Source organism: Glandiceps talaboti, chromosome 12, assembly GCF_964340395.1.
Source record: "Glandiceps talaboti chromosome 12, keGlaTala1.1, whole genome shotgun sequence".
Taxonomy (NCBI): domain Eukaryota; kingdom Metazoa; phylum Hemichordata; class Enteropneusta; family Spengelidae; genus Glandiceps; species Glandiceps talaboti.
The window spans coordinates 23,455,647-23,476,606 of NC_135560.1; positions in this window are offsets into that span (position 1 = coordinate 23,455,647).

Consider the following 20,960-nt stretch of genomic DNA (forward strand, 5'->3'; position numbering starts at 1 on the left):
CCATTTTATATTCAGTTGATGTTTTCTTTCCTGAAGTGTTTTGTCATATGACCCTGAGTTTGGCAGAAAAAAAGAAATATATCTGAGATGTGCTAATCTAACAGTCTAGCCAATACTAGAAGTCACTAAAAGTCTGATGTTGGAATAAGATTTCATGCAAAGAATTTAGAAATTGAAAGATAAATCACATTTTTAAACCAAAATAGAGCTTGTACATTTGTACATGATGTGTAAGTGAGCGAGGGAGTAGCAGTGTGTGTGTGTGTGTGTGTGTGTGTGTGTGTGTGTGTGTGTGTGTGTGTGTGTGTGTGTGTGTGTGTGTGTGCAAAGAAGACATGATTGCCTAACAAATCACAGAGTTGGAAAAGGGTAAAGGTAGAATTTGTAAATATTTTTGAGTCATTTTGATCTCCAATTGTCTTTATTGAGATTTGAGCAGCTGTTAATCCTATGTTTTTTACAACAGACAAAAGACCAGTATCAACAGTCATGGTATCTCTAGTGATCTTTTCAAGTGTGAAACTCAGTGCAATAATCCCCCTGTAATTGTTCTCAACTTTCACTTGTTGTTTTAGCACCACAACTTTACACAATAACAACGTTGATGACTAAGTTAATGAACTCATTCTTAGCTTTTGTAACAACTGTCAGTGTGTACGCTTACAGTGTAATGCAAAAACTGTCTATTTTTAGGTCAAATGAAATAGTGACGTAATACAAAACGTACAGGAAAAAGGAATGTTATTCTTTTAATATCCCGTCACTGAAAGCAAACTCTAATTTAGCGAAAGTAGCTATGTTGAAGGGTGTGAGCTGAAACTATTTCTGAGAAAATTTTATTCCCGTGAGGAAATGGAGTGAACTGAAACTTTGCTGAAATGAAAAATTGATACTTGTGAAAAGGGTGTAAATTGTAACTGAATGATTGATTCTTATAGAGTCAAGTAGAAAGGCAGTGTTTACGACCTATTTCTGAGAAGAACCTAATTTTTTAGAGCATTTAGAAAGAGCATTCAGAAACTGTTGCTGAGGAAAAAAATATCTTGTTTAGAGTTGTGTTGAACTGAATCAAGTATTATGTATTTTTGAGAAAATTGGGTTCTTTTAATTAGAATTACATGCAAAGGGAGTGAGTACAATCAACTTCTCAGAAAATTTGAATTTTTTGAAGCTGTTTAGAAAGAAAGTAAGTACAATGTTTTTCTGAGAAAAAGTTAATTCATTTAGAGCTGTTTAGAAAGAGAGGATGGGCGTGATGTGTTTTTGAGGAAATTGGATTCTTTTTAGAGATATATGGAAATAGGGTTGGTGTTTCAGATTCTGAGAAAAATTTATTTGTTTAGAGCTGTTTGGAAAGGGATTGAATTGAAACCATGTATTGGTGAGAAAAGCAGGTCTGGTAGAAACCAATTACCACCACAAATCAATTTGTCTACATTCAACAGAGTACTTGGCCAGTTTACAAGTAGCCTGGGTAAAGCCACCATCTGTGGGCCAGTTAACATATGCTAAGTAGCAATTGAGTTCTAAGCCAACATTATCTGAGTACCAATTTAAACAATATATAGAGGCTCTCTCACTCTGGTAATGACGTCATGTATTTATCAAACAGTCATTTTATCAGTGCACCAATCTCTACAAACAAAGGTAGAAATTTTGAAGAAAAAAAAAAAACTTTATAAAAAGGTCAGTCTGGATTGAAATTTAAAGAGTCATGTCTCTGATCTGAATATTTGTGTTATTTCAGTTTCATACAAAGAACTACATATGATATTGAATCTTTGCAATCGAATCCTCATGAGTAACTAGAAGATCTGTAGCATAGCAACTAGTTACTGGGAGATCTGTAGCATAGCAACTATAGCAACCATGAGAGCTGTAGTGTTGCAACTAGTAAACATGAGATCTGCAGCATAGCAACTAGTAACCATGAGATCTGTATCGTTGCAACTAGTAATCATGAGATCTGTATCGTTGTGACTAGTAACCGGGAGATCTGTATTGTTGCAACTAGTAACCATGAGATCTGTATCGTTGCAACTAGTAATCATGAGGTCTGTATCATTGGAACTAGTAATCATGAGATCTGTATCGTTGCAACTAGTAACCGGGAGATCTGTAGCATAGCAACTAGTAACCATGAGGTCTGTATCGTTGCAACTAGTAATCATGAGATCTGTAGCATAGCAACTAGTAACCAGGAGATCTGTAGCATTGCAATTCTCAATCAGATTATTTTGAAAGTTTTTGAGATAAAAAATATTGGACTATGTAATACAATCATATTGTGCATAACAGACATAATAGTAGTATAATTTGTATTCATTATTTGTTTGAAATGATGTATCATACACATAGTAAGGTATAACGTTCATTAAAAGTTCAAAGAGGCATTTAGAATTCTGAACTCTAGCACACAAAGAGCTGACCTACCAAATGTTCCCATTTTTTTTTCACAACTCTTCTCCACCAACAAATTGTAGTTTTCCATACGTGTATTATTGTTACTTTTTAATTCAATCTGTGTAAAAAATTTCCTCAAAATCTCTAAATCCATCTGGAATAATTTTCATATTGAATTTCCTAACAATGGATTGTCACCAATGTACACTGTCAGACTCATCATTTTGACCACCCATGCACCCCTATTAATTTCAAACTGGATCAACCCCCCTTCGAAAAGTATGTGGGATGTACCAAATGACATGAAAAATGAGGGATAAAAAGGTGAACACCAGCAAGTATTAATGATCTGACTGTGATGTAAGTTGTTCATGTGGTGTCTATTATGCAAATGTAAATGACTACATTGACAATTTGAATACATTTTTTATTGAGTGAACAACTCCCAGTGTACCACCTCTAATGTATATTGATAACTTCAACATTGTATCATCTGTGTAACTACCAAATTGTTCTTGTAGGATTGTAGTTATGGATAATTACAATGAAAGTGTCACTTTTCATCTTTAATAGCAAAATTAAGTTAGCAATGATCTTTAATAGTATTGACTGAGTACAATACCAAACAAAGACATTTTGTGTCAAGCATACAACTACATGATTGAGACTTCTTTCTCTGATATGTACAGCACCCCAGTGTTGAGGATTTTATTATATACATTTATAATGGTGAAATTATAATAAAATATGGTATAATTATCCAAGTTTCATGTCAAACATACAAAAAATGGGCAAAGTTAATTCTCAAATTCCCAGTACTAAGACTAAAGATTTCATTTATATACACTATTAATATTTTGTAAGGACATAATCTGTGATAATTATCCAATTCTTGATATGATCAACCATTGTTTTCAAGTATATCTGGTATTGTGTGTTGAGATGTCAGATCTCGTGTACAGATGATTAGAACATTGTAAAGAAAATGACAAAACAGTTGATTGATGGAATTAATATTTACCATTAAACATTTAATCAATCTGTAGTTTGGAAGGTAACGTACCATCAACAGTTCTAAAATCAGTACCAGTCAATAATATTATTTGGGAATTAAAGTGACAGCATTGAGCATTAAGTGGAAGCAAAGATTTATTAGCTTGCACATTTAATTTGATATCAGCTGCAACAAAATGAAATCCTATCGATGATGAAGGCCACCAATTAGAAGAACAAAATGAAATCCTACCGATGATGGCCACCCCGATGACGGCCACCAATTATTAAAATTGTAATGAAATCAAGATAAGTCTGTGCAAGTGGACTGTAAAAGAAGTATTACTAGCCAAATCCACATTGGTGAAATCAGTACATAGATTAACAAACTGAAATCCATGACAAATTGTAGATTTCAATGTCTAATGTGATTACTAACCCAAACCTTTTATATTACACATACCATTGTACTGAGTCATCCAATACTTAGACTCGTATATTTCACCCATAAAATGTAGCATTATCGGATGAAAGTTGTATAATTCAGATTTTAGTCATGAGGGTTAGTATTAAATCCATCAAAATGTTTTCACTAAGATGAAGTATTCAAAAGAGCTCTTGGTTAGAAATTAATTATTTCAGGATAACTAACTATGATGTCCATAGTGTCAGTAGGGATGATATGTCATCTAGAAGGTTACGTGACCTTAAGTCAAATTTCATCTCTCGTGGCGCTCATGTGAGAATTTCATTCGTGTAGATGTTACTCATGGGTATAACTGTAAGATTATTTCTTTTCATCAGGAGACTGCTTTGACAGTTGAAAATACAAGTTAAGACCCATCTATAACCAGGAAACGAAGACATACAAAAAAGACTTTGTGTGACTTTATTTTATGGTGTGATGTTCAAACATGACAGGGATTGGTATTATAGAAAGTAATCAGCGCCTACGATAAGTTAGAAATAGTAAATTTAATGACCCCGAATGGAGCACTTTGTAGTGTCTTTGTTATGCCTGGACACTGCTTTACAAACACAATTTATTAGATGGCTGAGACTGGGAGATGTTACAGAAACACTACAGCTGCAAGGTGCTTGAAAGCTATTACAGCTTGTGGAACTTTATCTCCAATTACACACTGCCTCAGTCTGCTTGCTCTTCACCGATTTCATTTCCATATTCAGCTAAGTGATCCAGAGGAGATCATGGGAATGAAACGATGTGAGTGCAACACAACACCAGATTGTCAATGTACACAAAACTAAATCATTCGCAGCGTTGCACCCAGAAATCAATATCCGTGATGAAAGCGCTACTTTCAGAAACACTGTTTGGAAAAAATTAATGTTGGCAGTATATTAGACATCATTGGCAGCGTTGAACCCAGAAATCAATAGCTATGCTGAAAGCACTAGGTTTTATAGAATTTGCATTACGAGGATAGACATGAACGTAGGCAATGTACTCTAGCTAGTGATGTATAGCTAGGGAAATATGTAGATTAATACAGAATGATGTAGGTTTCTAAACTAAATCATGATAAACGAGAATAAGGTTCTGTGATTGCAGTTTGCTAGAAATGCAAATGCCCCATAGCTAGGAACAATCTAATCAAAATGGAGAAAACTGAGCATGGTGGGTTGACAGTTTCTAGGTTCAAAGCTTGTATTAATGCCAGTATCTCTTATACCTGGAAAAGTAATTGCATTTGAGACTAGAGCAATCAGTAGCAGTGAAATAGGGTTTTGGGGGGAAATGCAGGCAAAATAGGAATGGATGATCCACGATGCATGAGAGCTTTAAGTGCAGATTGGAGAACCTTGCAATATGATCAAATCAAATTCACCGAGCGTTACTAATGCTGTTGTGCTTCCCGAAACAAATTACATAGCATGAATAATAACCTCTCTGGTTTGAGTTTCTCTAGGTGTTTTTTTTTACCCGATTACACCTCCTGTCTGTCAGTACAGGTTATATAGAGTCATAGATATTTCAGAAAATTATAAAACTATCTCTCATTATGATATTTAGACATTCTTTTACGCAAATATGTATGTTTCTCAATAAACAGTATGAGAGTCATCAACATCTCCATGCTCCTAGTAAATTTGATGTGTTAATTGTACAACTTGGCACGGAATGATTTTAAATTTGAGACACATTTTATTCTCGTAAAGTGTCTTTGATGAACATATCAGTGGTTGAATTATAAAGCAGATTTTAAGTGTTCTAAAATGAATTAGCAAACACATGTTTTCCAGTTCTGCATGTAGCCGTGATGTGTCTCATGTCTTGTAAATATACTGCTAAGTCCATGATTTATTGTGAACTTTCCTATTATAAGTCTAACTTCATTTCGTGGACTAAAAGCTTACTTTAGTGTAAGCCTTGTTGACTTAATATATGTTTCATCTTGCAATTCCTGATAAAGCTTTAACAATATATGATGTATATAACATTGGTTTGTGTCGTCAGTAGTTTAATTTCTTCAGTAGGAGTGAAAAATGTGTTGCAATGTGCCAGCTATTTATCCTTCACTTTGAACCCAGATAATAGCTTCTTTTTTTAAAATTTAATAGCGTTGTAAAGTAGTCGTTGAAAGAAGTGTGTTTTATGTGTTGTTAAAAAGCAGTAGCACTACAGACTGCTTGCAAAGCACGGATAGACATTGGTGTGTCACTAGTACTGTCCATGATCAATTGTATATAGCAGATTGGATGCATCGCATGGATAGTGTCCCTGTCAGTAACCATGGTCAATTGCATATAGCAGACTGGATACATAACATGGCTAGACATTGGTGTGTCACTAGTACTGTCCGTGGTCAATTGTATATAGCAGATTGGATGCATCGCATGGATAGTGTCCCTGTCAGTAGCCATGGTCAATTGCATATAGCAGACTGGATACATAACATGGCTAGACATTGGTGTGTCACTAGTACTGTCCGTGGTCAATTGTATATAGCAGATTGGATGCATGGCATGGATAGTGTCCCTGTCAGTAGCCATGGTCAATTGCATACAGCAGACTGGATACATAACATGGCTAGACATTGGTGTGTCACTAGTACTGTCCATGGTCAATTACAATAGCCTTGTATGTGTCAATCATCTATACAAAGTAACCTTGAATGTTGTGTTTCACCCAAATCAAACAAACGATTTGCAAACATTAGTATTGTAGTAAAAACACCCGGCTGGTTCTTTGATAAGCTCCAGGCTGGGTCTTTGATATTACATATTCTCTCTTGTGTTCTTTTATTTTTCCAGAAAGATACAAATGAACAGAGAGAAAGAGAGAGAGAATGCACAGTTCAGTAGCCATTTTAAACTAAATATTAGATGACTCTGAGCTGTATTTATCCTTCACTTTCCAGATAATAGTCAATTATATAATAATTCTTACAATCATTTCTATTTCCGCTGTAGATAGTATAAGTCAGATATGTCTCAATTCACATCATTAGATGAAAAGATAAAGTTGGGTAATCATCATAACAGATTTGGTCTGAATTTCGGAAGAATAACTTTGAGCTGATTACAGTTTTTGTTTCAAACACACAATTTTCTTCTTTTTTTTTCCCAGAATAAAAAATATGACACATAAACAGAGTAAAACGGCGCCCCACAAAGACTAATATACATTTCAGTATTACAGACAAGCAAAACATTAATATTTAATTCAAATTTCCTAAAAGTTGAGTTTTCATCAGAAAAGAGGTGAAGTGAATCTAAAAATGCCGAGTTTATAAATAGATTATACATTTGTTCAAAATTCCACCAAAAAATTTTGAATCAAAAATTGAAATTTAAATACACAGAAAATTCATCTCTGTAGATATTGATTGAATATGTAAGCATTACATACATGTAAAATATTAATATTGAATATAATTTCACTAAAACGTACCTTTTTGTCATTACATATTTAACAGTTGTGTATCACTCAAAAACGATGGTTTTGAAAACTTAATGAAATGTCATTTAAATTTCATCTGAAGTCTTGTGAAATGTGGAATATAAAACTTAATGGTAATCAGAGCTGACAGCTGACTGCGGGTCAAGTCAGCATGAACCATTTTCTCTCTCTCTCCAATCTGGCTTTACAGCATAGCTACTTATGTTACTGATGCTTCAATGCACTCTATTTATGTACATCAAGTAATTGTCTGGTGTTAGTTGGTCACACTGGATCAAAGGTCTCCATTTCCTCTCAGTTTTCACTATGCTATAAAAAAAAGCAAAAACAGACCAGACATTGATGTTTTTGTCAATTACATAATTTTGGGAGTCTTTGCAAACTTTCAAATTGCTGTCTCAATTTCCAAACAGTGTTATTTTAAAAACACAAAATAGACAATTGTATTTTTGTTTGGATTTCTATTTTGCTAATTTGTCAGTGCATGATTACTGAAAAGTCTCCATGCAGTTTTCAAAGTGTTATATATTTTTTTATGCAAGCTGAAAAGTACCAAAAAACCAGACAATTATATTTTGTAAATGATGTGATTTTTAAAACTTGTCCTTGCCAATTTATCAGTTACTTGATTACAGATACTGCAATAGGTTATTTATTTATTTTATTTATTGAATGGAAACCCAAGGGGAATGAGTCCCATTTACAGACTCCTAAAGGTGAAAAATTAGAGAAAAGACAAAATATACACAAATACACAACACATGTCAAACAAAGAAAACTAACAAAATGCACATAAAAACACATTACAAGGCAAATATATAAAAATCAATCTTGTAAGGTGGACTTGAGATGACAATCTTGCAAAATTGCATTTAAAAAAAAAAAAATTTCAGAGATATATTTGAAATACTACTACAAAAACCATTATAAGTGGTCATACATCTATGAAAGGCACAGTGTTTGAGAACATAAATTCTACTGACATCAGGTCTAAAACAAGAAAAATGTATCACATCTTTATGTATTTTTTTTTACAAACTTTTTAATAAGGTGACTACAAATGTATTGTTTTTAAAAAATAAACATTAATTATACTTTTTGTTAAATTCTTTCTATCAGTACATCACTCGTACTCATTCCTTTCTTTTAAACAAGTTAAAGAACTACACAATGAAATACATGCATTTGTATAAATATTAAAATGTCATTATAAAAACAGTCATTTTTTATTTGCAGGCGAGAATAATGGAATATGATCATCACAACAAATATATACTGGCGTGGATATTTCTGTAGAATTTATAATGGGATATATTGTTCATGGTTCTAAGAATCACTAGGACAGTACAATAGAGTTACTTTGGAACGGTAAAGTGGGAAACGAATGTGATATTTCGACCCATCTACTACAGACCTTGATCACACAATGATCTAATTATTCAGCTTTAATATTTCTCTCTAAAACTGCCAGAATAATTTGTCCTTAAATTGAGGGTAGTTGGTATCCTTGGTACCTGTATGTACATGATGGAGAGAAACATTTAACACCGAATAATTAAATCATTGCGTAATCAAGGTCTATAGTAGCCAGATCAAAACATTGCATTCGTTTCCAATTTACCATTCCTAAGTAATCATAATATACTGTTATACTGTGATGTTTTCTTTTTCTGTTTTTCTTTTTAAAACAAGTGATAATAAAAAGAAAAAAAAATCATATTGCAATTCCAAAAATGTACACTTCAGCTGCTGCATACAACAGTACACTTTTGAATTATGAAAATCTAATGTAAGAAGTGCAAACTGAAAATATTCTTTGATATTTTAACAAGAAAATAGTATAATACAAGTCAGGATGATAGTGATATATCATACAGATAACAATGTCAACTAGGCTATGTAAACAGATAGGCTTCAATGTTCAAAAGGTATTTCAATGTCTGATATAAAAAATATGACAAATTTTGTCAAAATAAAAACGCAAAATGAACCTATTATATCATATTCTAATATTTAATAGTTAATTTTAACCGTTTGATAAAAAATCTGATGAAATGTTGACTTTGTGAGAGTACAGTTGTATTTATCATTTTCTAGACTACATAACATTCTATACAACAATTGTATATTCAAGTTGTTAAGTCTATGTGAGAAAATAGAAATCAGAGATCACATTCTGGTCTACTCATACAGCTTATCAAATTTGTCTTGTGGGTTAAATTCAGTATTGATAATTTTTTTCTTATCATGTAGAATCCTCAAAAACAGATCTGATGTATACTCTTGTATATTTGTAGTAATCAGTAAAGGTAGTTGGATGATGACTCAGTCTGTGTTATCAGTATTGTCTGAGTTCATAGTTCCTTTATAAATAATTCATAACTTAAGGTTTCTCTATTACAGAGATTGCAAATTGAAAGCTTAGATAGAGCTAGCTCACACCGACTCTTTGTAATGCTACAAATTCTTTAATAACCAAAATATAAAAGAGGCGCTTGCAGTGGTGTATTGCTTCATTGCATGAATTTGTCAATTTGTCTGGCGATCAAAAACAGACATTTTTTCTGATGAATCCTTCGGCAACTGCGTATTTTTGTTTCATTTCTATATGATATATGAAATATATGAAATATGAAATACATATTTGATGGCTTGAGATATTTAATACTGATGATGCCAATTTTCATCTTTTGTTGAAGTTAATGTCATTTATACTGAGTCCATATTTGTTTATATGTGTATGTGTGTATGTGTGTGTGTGTGTGTGTGTGTGTGTGTGTGTGTGTGTTGGGAGAGGGGCACTTGTTTTGCTTCAGACACAATTAATGATTTACTCATATCTTTGTATTATGCATACAGGTACTTTGAATTTATTCATATCAAAAGCAGTAACAAAACACATTAGAAACATAACATTCTATATAAAACTAAATGTGTCAATTTGTTTAATTTCATGAAAAATTAGAACTGGTGAGATACAAAATGTGTAAATAGAAATACCTTTACATCACCATTATATTGAAATTCTAAAAGAAACAACCTTTCCAGACACTCAGACATCATAATATAGTGACAAAAAACAGGTAAACTTTGGAGAAACCAAAAATATCAAGAGGAAGAATATTATGGAATGAACAAACAATTCCTGATATGATTTTTTTAAATCACTTGTAGTAACATGTAAAATAAAAAAAAAAATTAAAATTATAAAAATAAAATGTCAAAAAAATGAAGTAAAATGGAAGTAACATGACCCTAGCTGAATTTCTAAAAAGCTCTAAGACGTAATTGTGAATAGAGATTTTTCTTGGAAATGCTAATCTCTTCAAGCAGACAATTTAAATCACGGCATTATAGACCAGGCCTGTGCAAAGCTGCAGGAAGGCTCTCAACTAATATTGTTTGTTTTTTGTCTTTATAATGTTTTGTGCTGCCTCCTACACACTGCTGTAAAAAAAAAAGGGGGGGGAGGGGGGGGTCAATTCCTTTCATGACAAGGCCAACATCTAACAGACATTGGCAGAGCTGTTACATTTAATTGGCTATTATTTACCCCCTCCTTTTGTGAAGACAATGGAGAAAAAGCTGAAAAAAAGTAGGAAGTGTGTGATTAACTGCACACCATGACGGAAGCTAAAGCCCCCAGAGATCGGATAATCAAATTAATAATAAATGTGTAACTAGTTTGGATATCCCAAATGTCTCTGTTTTTCCAGTCTCTCTCTTTCTTTGTTTTATTTGTTGTTAGTACTCGGTACAGCTGCTGTACACTATATCTGAATTGTACCCTAGACATAAGGACGGCATTGTTTCCGTTACAAACTACCTTTGTACAAGTAGTAGAACTGAAATTACAGCCATATGACTCTAAAATGTACAAACTGTGCTCCTAAATATGTCTCTACTGCAGTTTAGCAAACACGATTCAATTATATTGCTCACAATCATAGTCAGGAACTGATATCAAATCCTGTCGCCATCAGACATATAATAAATAACTCCTGATTTCAAAGCTGTAACGTTGTAATTTCCATTTGCCGACCTAAAATGACTAATAGCTTGCTATACTGCATTGCTTTGCTTCTATTTGAAATCGATTTATACTGCAGGGTGATTGATTTTTTGGCCTTGCTCAGAAATCTTGGCAATATTTCTTAATTCTGTATTTTTTATAAGCACGACTGAACTATAAGGTTATATAGTGCTATAGGCATGGTGTACTGTCTGTCTGTTTGCCTATGTGAATGACTTAAAGTAAGAAAATTGCTGGACCGATTATTTCAATATTTGGTGGGGATGTTACTTTCGGTGTCTAGTCATAGCTCAAATCAAAATGATTGCATTACAGGTGTGTGATTTAGGTAAAAAAATGTCAATTTGTAATTTTTGGTAATTAAAATTTAAAATTAAAAAAATATTGATCAGATTGGTCTGAAATTGTTGGTGATGTTTGTAGGGATGTGTAGATAAAGAATGGTTCACAATATGATCCTATAAGTGATCTGCAAATTAGCATGTCGGAAACGCCTCGGTAAAACCAAAGTATGGATAACCCGAGTTCATCAATAGGCAAGTCGGGTTGTTGACAATCTCTAAATCTGTTTGCAATGTCAACTGTATTAGGATTATAAAAGTTGTAACAGCTGATAACGTCCCTTGACTCAAACGATTCACTCCTTGAAATAACCTTGCACTCGGATCCGAACAACAGTTTTTCTCGTTCCATAGTTAGTTAAATAGTTTTTTGAAAAATTAAGCACAGAGATACTTAAATAGCAAATTCCCATATCTGATGTCCATATACCACATGTAACATCGTTAATGTACAGTGCACGATTTATCCTAATGTTATGATCGCGATCGGATCATGACCTTTCACCCAAGCCAGTTGTGCCTCGCGGTGGAGTAACACACTCACTAGTACTTGCACACATTCGGTCGACAGCATTTCAGTCTTGACCTAGTACCTGTACCAGCGATGACTCAGGCTTATCAGATGTAATTACAAAAAGCAAACACTTAGTTATGGTAATGAGCTGATAAGGATTGATAAGAAAGTGCAAGAATTGCACTTTGCTGGTAAAGGCGATGTTCCCCTTATGGGTCTAAAAATGTGTCTTTTTGGTCAAAAATCTTTGAATCAGAGAGATGGAACATTCCTGGGGGATGACCCAATGAAGAAGTATGCAGCACATGATGATCTCATCAGTTATATACAAATTAGGTCTAAAATGTGACTTTTTCGAGTCAAAAACGTATATATAAAAAACTGCTTTGTGGATTGGACTGAAATTATGTAGAGATGTTGCTAGAAGTGTTGTTCTACAGATATTTTCAAGACATAATGACACAACTGGTCCTAGCAACCATGTTTTTGATTTCAATGTCTTCTCTTCTTTGTTTCTATTATTGAGTCTGTCAATTAACGCCATTATTTAACCTTCAGTTCAAAAACCATGGTCTGTAGAAAAGGAAAGAAAAGGTGTTGTTATTTAAAATTAGTTTTAAGTTCTCACCCCCACCATCTGTGTCCCTGTTGCGCTCTCTCTCTCTCTCTCTCTCTCTCTCTCTCTCTCTCTCTCTCTCTCTCTCTCTCTCTCTCTCTCTCTCTCTCTCTCTCTCTCTCTCTCTCTCTCTCTCTCTCTCTCTCTCTCTCTCTCTCTCTCTCTCTCTCTCTCTCTCTCTCTCTCTCTCTCTCTCTCTCTCTCTCTCTCTCTCTCTCTCTCTCTCTCTCTCTCTCTCTCTCTCTCTCTCTCTCTCTCTCTAAACATTCAGGATAACAAAGGATACATCCCAATTTAATTCATTCATATTTCATGGTGAAGGTCACCCACATTTTCATTACTTCCAACTAATGTCTCATAAATGTCAAAGTGAAACATGTGTACGGTGAATAACAAAATCAAATCGATATTCTAGTGAACATGAATAATAAGTGAAAACCACAATAATGCAATGTTTTATTTGCAGTGTTGGAAACTACATGCCAAGTAGTCATTTATTCTCATTATACATCAATTTTAAAAAAAAATTCCATGTCCTGGTAAAAGTGTCTTTTCCAAGGAAAGAAAAACTGTTAAGAAAAACAACAAAATTGTAGGAAAAAAATAAAATATAGACGTAAAATAGCAAAAATGCAATCAGGGTAAAATCGAAATATCAGGAGAACGTTTCAAATTAGTGAAGTGTCAATATTCCATGATTCCGAATGTTGTTATAGCATATTAAAGTTCATTATGTGTGCTACCAGGAAGCTAAGATGAGTTAGCGGAATTGTCTATTCCCCATGAGAGTACTGAACTAGTAGTAAAAGTAATGAGGTAATTTATAGAGAGTGTTTAACACCAATGTTGTCTGCTTTCTGCCTGTCACAACTGATTAAATTATACTTTCTTATGACTCAATTTCTAAGTCCCCAATCTTTTAGTGCCACTGCTGAACAAGCTGTAGACATCAACTGTCAAATATCAAATTTACTTTGTGTGAAAGATAATAAAAGGTATATCCATTTTCGATCTCCTAGTATACAAAATTGTCAAAATCCATTTGCTTTATTTCACAGTGCGTACACATTTCAGATTATTAAATTCAAGTTCATATATAAACTTTCAACCCCCCACCCCCCATTGTTGGTAAAGAAGACTGTTCGTCTTACATGAGGCAATTGGGAGATACCAAATTGTAAGGAAGTTGAGGTAAAGGGTAAATTGATATGCATGCAATGGAGAATCATGCACCCAGTAGGTACAACCTAAAGGGGCTATAGGAATGACCTATGTCCGTCCATCCGTGTGTGAGAGTGTGTGTATGTGTGTATTAAAGGAGAAAAACTAACTTTTGAATGGCTACAAAATCTATCTAGAGTCTTGTCAATTTTATATTTTTCAGATTGAAGACTTTTTCTGTGTAAAATTTGTAAATGCATAAAAATTAATAGGTCACCGTGTTTATTTTCAAAATATGTTGAAATACAAAGAAAGACCAAGTTAAAATAAGATTAATAGCCATTATGTGTATGAGTTTCTGCTAACTTAGGGAGTCCAAAATGTGTGCATATCAAAGTAATTGTTCAAATTTTCAGACAAAAATAATCCTTTTTGAGATAAATGACCCCCTAGGTGTGTTATCTTTATTTCAACCTTAACATGTACTCACACAATCTTTAGGATCTTAACTTTTCATCAGTTAGCCTAGCAGAGCCCAAAAATTGTAAGTGAACAGCTTTTTAAGTAAATTACATGCAAAAACAGAGTACTTCTTAAATTTATGATTTACAGCAAAACAGCCTTCATTTTTATGTTTTACATAAAACAGTGATCATTTTCAAGTTATACAGTGAAATTTTTTGCACTTAATAGTTCTTTTTAATGGATTACATAGCTATAAATAAATTAGTGATTTCAAAATACAATAGGCATTTCGCAATGACATTTATACAATCAGTATTTTGAAGTTTTACAGTTATCAACAACAAAAAATTACGAATTTAATAAGAAAATAAACTTTGTTCACCTCATAAAGCAGACTGCCTTTCATATTGCTGTTTTTGTCTGATGTGTGTTTCAAATTTATAGATTAATTTGTCTCCAAGGTTTAAAATGAATAATTACACATTTCATTTGAGAACCTGTTTTGAAATACTGCATGTATTACTATATATATAATGTACATGCCATGGGCTAATTGTTCAATTTACCCTGAGACCATATCTGTTAATATGCAAATAATCAAGTTTAATTAATTGATATTCTGTCAGTATACTTGGATCTTGTCCAGTACATGATGTACATGATGTACAAAGTGAGTATTGGCAGACTACATAGATGGCATTCCTATTGACTTATTAAACCAAAGAATAACTAACTCGGTGAGTATTATTGGATACAGGAAATGTAACAAGGACCTCACTGATTGCGGTCAAAGACTATTTGAAGGCATGTCAATAGGTGGACATAGTGTAGAAGATATCGGCTATGTAAGATTTCAAATGTGTAATGCATGACTGACACTGCACACAGTTTAACAAAACTGAGTTCAACTGAATTAACTTTTGAGTGAGCTTTCCATTTTTCTAAAATGTTAGACACAGACAGAATTTGATGCACTGTACTGCAATACTGAAAACGCTATTACTGTTTAACAGTAAATTTTTGTTATTGTTTTTTTTACCATACTGTATCCACTAAAGGTATACCTTTACGGATATGAGTCTATAAAAGGTCTATAGAAATTTGATCAATTTTGTAGAATTCTATAGAAATTCTATAGACTTCTATAGACTCATTTTCATAAGGGTTTTAGTGTAATACATGTGTAAATACAGTTAAAATAACTATTGCGTACTTGTATGCAAATGATATGGAAGTGAGTCCTAAATCATTTTTAGCACGACTGCACTGAAGATGTATAATATTACAATTAAGTCATTTTATATGTAACAATTGAAAGCACTAGATTCCAGTTGCAGCTAGTGCAGTTTTAATTTGATGTAATAGCATTATTCCTTGGCTTTGATGCTATACAGTACAGATAATTTGATTGAACAGTAGAATTCTACCAAAGTCAGCATGAATGTTAAATGTAAATATTAAAGTTGTAAGGTTTGCTTTGTAAACTGTACTTTTAGTTATTTACATTTCACTTTTATTTCAATATTTATTACACTACACAGAGAATGTGGTATGGTACAAATTTTGAAAAACAAAATGAAATATGAAAGGTTCATAATTGATAAAAAGTATACAATCAACTTTCTGCATTTGTAAGTTTTCAGTGATGTGCCATGATGATGTAGTCACTGTGAAACAAGGAAGAGATTGTGTGTAGAAGTAGTCAGTAAGGAGAATAACAGATTAAATGTCAAGTACAAAGTGTATAATACCAGACAAGAGTATTACAGTGAAGTGTAATCTCATGAAATTCAAATCTGCTTGATTTGTTAGATCCTGGGTTTCACATCAAACGTGTTTCTCCTTTGATTTTTTTGTGACGAGAAGCAGACAAATAGCTGATAGTCAGATAAATCAGATAACACAATAGACAAACATGGTTGATATGAAATATAAAATAAATCCAACTATTTCTGAAATCAGATTTTTGTAATATCTCAATTAAATCACAAGGTGTATTTTATTTTAAAGATTTGAAATGCTATTAAAAATGATAATTATAGTATACATAAGTACCTTTCTAAAAATGAATGTGGTGATCTTAGCACAATAAGAAATTACTCCTTGCACATACTCATAATGGCAGAATTACCCTGTATAAATCTCAAGTCCCTTGGAGCAATCATTTTTTGGGGTGGAGCAATCCCTGGGGGTAATTACAACTTTCTCAACTCCCTATTAGATGAGGGGGGGTGTGCATACAATCTCTGCAACATATGTAGCGCATAGGAATAAATTCTTCACATACTAACCTCGTTCCCCAGGTCACAATTTATTTAGAAAATCCACTTTTTGAACATTGAAATTGATATTTATGTATTGTGAAGATCACTGATGAAAATAATAGTAAACTTTCCATTGACAAGATTCAATAAAAATTAAAATTAAAATAAAAAAAAATTAAAAAATTAAAAAAAAATTGTATGTTTCAGATAACCTGACCAACCCTAGTGTAAGCCACCTAAATATTTTTCAAAACATTCAAAACAAAAAGATGAGAAATTCTATATCTTGTTGACCTTGATGCACATCTGTTTCCTTTCCCCTGTGATGTCTGTACATATTTCATCTAAACTATCGCAGAAGGGACAATCTGACTGACATTTTGTTTGGTTTGGGGCAAAGCAATATTTTTCATAAATGAAAACAATGAAAATGATAAAATAGAGTAAAATGAAATCAAATCCCAACCTATCTACCGTATTCTCTGAGGCCATGTTATTGAAAACACACAACAATTAACTAGGTTTATGAATAATGCACAAAAACCCCAAACATGTATAAGTGTCAAATTTAACCTTTGAAATTCAACTTATTCAAATCATTGCCCTAGGCAGGGAGACACTGCCAGTATTTCTATTTCTATTCTAATAGGCCAATTACTTTCATGTTTGTCATTCAGAATAATCCAAGTAGTGTAATAGTGTAAAGTCAATAGCTTGTATGTTCACAGTGTCTAAAACAGTAAATGGCATGGAAAATCAAAAAATGATTAATTTTGGTTTCCAGAATTGATTGCCCATTATTTTTTTACCTTCTCACTTACAGATAACATTAAAATCAGCACTTAGCTGCAACTGTGATATTTTTTTACCTCCTCACTTACAGATAACATTAAAATCAGCACTTAGCTGCAACTGTGATATTTTTTTACCTCCTCACTTACAGATAACATTAAAATCAGCACTTAGCTGCAACTGTGATATTTTTTACCTCCTCACTTACAGATAACATTAAAATCAGCACTTAGCTGCAACTGTGATAATTTTTACCTCCTCACTTACAGATAACATTAAAATCAGCACTTTAGCTGTGACTGTGATATTTTTTTACCTCCTCACTTACAGATAACATTAAAATCAGCACTTTAGCTGTGACTGTGATATTTTTTTACCTCCTCACTTACAGATAACATTAAAATCAACACTTAGCTGCAACTGGGATATTTTTTAACTCCTCACTTACAGATAACATTAAAATCAACACTTAGCTGCAACTGGGACATTTTTTTCATTCAGTATCCAAAGATAAATTCACTAAAACTTGGTCAATTACTTATAAAAAGACACTGTATCTGATAATTAATGGTCAATATTATCTGTACGTAGTGTAGTGACAAGTTTAAATCTTGAGCAAAAGCAAAGTTACAAATTTGTCGCCATCTTAAAACTGCAATGGTTTGTAACTGTAGTATCATTTTCTGACCAGACAAACCACAATATATTCACTGAAAATTGTTAAAATTACCAATAATTAGACATTGTACATGTTAATAAGTGGTGTAGACCCAAAAATCTGTTTGATTTGATTTATTGTACGGCATATCATGTGTACTGTGACAAAAAATGTTCAATACTGTGTATTGGTGTACAATATTATAAGCAAGTTTAATAAAAAAATAAAATAAAAAAAAACATTTTAAAAAAAAATGTTCCAGTGCAGTTATAAGTTTTCGACTTCCTCCCTTATAAATAAATAACACTTTAAGACTGTTAGATATTATTCCCCAATATTTTATGACACCCAGGGAAGGAAAATATGTGTGACCTAAAGAGCTTTGTCATTACAAGTTGATGACACTGTGTATTGTTCGTGTTATTCTGCTTTGAATTTGCCATAAATTTCACTTTTACTGAGAAATTTGCACATTTCACTGAAATCACGTTGACAACACTGTGTATTGTTCATGTTATTCTGATTTGAATTTGCCATAAATTTCACTTTTTTGAGAAACTTGCACATTTCACTGAAATCACGTTGACAACACTGTGTATTGTTCGTGTTATTCTGATTTGAATTTGCCATAAATTTCACTTTTACTGAGAAACTTGTACATTTCACTGAAATCATGGTTGACAGCTGCACTGTTGTGTGTCTGACACAAAACACTGTCAACATTAAAAGTCATCAGCTATGAACTGACTGCAAATTATTACTTTAAAATTATACATTTTATGAATTAATCATATCCTCATATACTTTATTAAATATGAATAGTGTATGTGTGTGTCAGTGTGTGTGTGTCAGTATGTGTGTCAGTATGTGTGTCAGTGTGTGTCAGTGTGTGTCTGTGTGTGTTTGAGTGTGTGTCTGTCTGTGTGTGCTTGTGTGTGTGTGTGTGTATGTGCATCAGTGTGGGTGTCAGTGCGTGTGTGTGTGTGTATGTGTGTGTGCATCAGTGTGTGTCAATGTGTGTGTTTGTGAGTTTGTGCGTGGGTGTCGGTGTGTTGGTGTGTCTGTCTGTGTGTGTGTCTGTTGGTGTTTGTGTTTGTTTGTGTGTCTGTGTTTGTGTCTGTGTCTGTTTATGTTTGTTTGTGTTTGTATTTGTGTCTTTGTCTGTTTATGTCTGTCTGTGTCTGTGTTTGTGTCTGTGTCTGTGTGTTTGTTTGTTTGTGTTTGTTTGTGTGTCTGTCTGTCTGTCTGTCTGTCTATCTGTGTGTGTGTGTCTGAGTATGTCTGTCTGTGTGGATGTGTGTCTGATCATGTCTGTGTGTGTGTGTGGCTGTGTGTCTGTGTCTGTCTGAGTGTGTCTGTGTGTCTGAGTGTGTCTGTGTGTGGCTGTGTGTCTGTGTCTGTCTGAGTGTGTCTCTGCGTGTGTGGTGCTCCCTTAAACTAGCCCCAACAAATTATCAAACTACTATGTATTAAAAATTTATGAATTTGCTTGCAGGCGCTATCATTGTTATTGTACTAATACATTTACTTTGCTTGTTAGTGTTTGCAGTCTCTATGGTTTAGAACACTGAGTTCTAAAGTTTAATGAACCAATTGTTTTGTTATCTTTTCTTCTTTTACAGTGTCAGATTTCGAACATTAAAGGAATAGGTGGCTTGTTGTAACATGCAGGTCCATTGTATGACAGTGTTATTAATACTGCTGTTTATTGAATGCAGTCTGTAATTCAAGGCCATAACAGCTGACTGTACATAAATCAGCTAGCTTCTGTCAATGAATGGTGACAAAAAAAACTAAATAGATCAATCTGTCATCTGTTCAATGTTCAACAGCACTAAACATACATTGTTTAATATTACACTTCAGCCATATACAAACATGTGTATCCTCACCACATAGACCTGTCCCCCATACATATACCCCCACACACAGATTGATAACACTTGTGTCCATACACATACACACATATACACACATACTACCCACTCTCTCACACACACACACACACACACATACACATACATACATACATACATACATACATACATACACACACATACTACCCACCCACTCACACACACACATACTACCCACACACACACACACTCACACACACACACTCATGTACACACTACCCACTCACACACAGCCATTCCATCCACTCCAAACACCTATACCCAACTCCACCCACACTCACTCACTCACTCACTCACTCACTCACTCACTCACTCATTCACAAACACTAATAACGCAAATAATATTTTCACATACACAGGCATGAAATACAAAAATCTGCTATGCAAAAAAAAAATACCCGACCAACCCTAGATTAAGCTGCCAATCCTAAACATTTGAAACATTTAAAACAAAAAGATAAGAAATTCTTTGTCTTCTTGATCTTCATGCACATCTGTTTAAGTTTCCCCAGTGATGTCTGTACAAACTATCACAGAAGGGGTATTCCAACCCACATTTTGTTCGATTTTGGATCGAAGGAATATTTTTCAAAATTAAAAACAATTAAAAAGATAAAAAAATAAAATAAATAAAATAAAATCCTGACCTATCTTCCCTATTTTCAGAAGCTACGTTATCAGAAACACAATTATTTTTTTTCTGCCTTTATAGCAGAAATTCAACTTTTTAAAAAAAAAAAAATATTTCCTACCAGACTATCGTCATTTAGTGTTTGTTCACTATAATCCTTTATTTCCTTTGTGTTATGTTTAAAATTATGAGTAATTTGCATTGATTTAGTCAGTTGTGTAAATGCATAGACAAGGCAGGTCAAAGGT